General features: G+C 44.1%; 1 non-coding gene across 1 annotated transcript; it reads left to right on the top strand.

The window, feature by feature from the left end:
- The first annotated feature begins 393 nt into the window (after positions 1-393).
- On the top strand, positions 394-500 carry LOC118487928. The gene has a single exon (XR_004882861.1). It is a non-coding gene; the product is annotated as a small nucleolar RNA R71 (small nucleolar RNA).
- Positions 501-889: the final 389 nt, after the last annotated feature.

The raw sequence follows: 889 nt of genomic DNA, 5'->3' as shown, positions 1-889 counted from the left end.
GACGGCCTAGGTCTATTATCAATGTAGTTTACCGACTCTGTTTGATCATCTACTTCTTTCATACAACTCCAATTTTCAGGTGGCCCACCACACCCTTCACAAGCCATGACCGAGGCTGTTTTTGCCATTTCTAGCTTTTTGATTTTTGAAGAAAGGGCCTCGATTTGGGCTTGTAAAGAAGTGCTTTCATCAACCTTATGGGCGCCCAGGGCAATAGATTTATTGCCTCGGGGAGTGTGCCACTGAAAATTGGTTTGAGCAATTTCCTCAATTTGATTATATATTTCATTTGGGCGACGATTACCTAAAAGTCCCCCGGAGCTAGAGTCAAGTGTTTGTCTTGTGTGTGGCGATAACCCATTGTAGAAAGTGGAAACTTGTTGCCACACCGCAAGACCATGATGAGGACACTTTCTTAGTAGCTCCTTGAACATTTCCCAAGTTTCATATAAGGATTCCCCATCCTCTTGTGAATATGTATTAATTTCAGTCATTAATTTAGCCGTTTTAGCAGGAGGGAAATACTTATATACAAACTTTTGGGCCAGTTCATCCCAGGTGTTTACCGAGCCAACTGGGAGGGCATTAAGCCAAGCCTTAGCTCGGTCTTTTAGTGAAAATGGAAACATTCGAAGGCGGATGGCGTCGTTTGATTCTCCATTGATCCGAAAGGTATCACATATTTTTATGAAATTAGTAATATGTAGATGGGGATCCTCGTCCGCAAGCTCATGGAAGGTTGCGGAGTTTTGAAACATTTGTATCAAATGTGGCCGAAGTTCGAAGTTGTTGGCTTCGACATTCGGTGCATTGATAGCGGCGCCGAGATTACCCACGGTGGGTCGTAGGTAACCTATGAGGGTACGTTGGTCCGCCATTGGAAGTGGGT

Source organism: Helianthus annuus, chromosome 15 (genome assembly GCF_002127325.2).
Source record: "Helianthus annuus cultivar XRQ/B chromosome 15, HanXRQr2.0-SUNRISE, whole genome shotgun sequence".
Lineage (NCBI taxonomy): Eukaryota > Viridiplantae > Streptophyta > Magnoliopsida > Asterales > Asteraceae > Helianthus > Helianthus annuus.
This window is presented reverse-complemented; position numbering and strand designations above follow the sequence as displayed.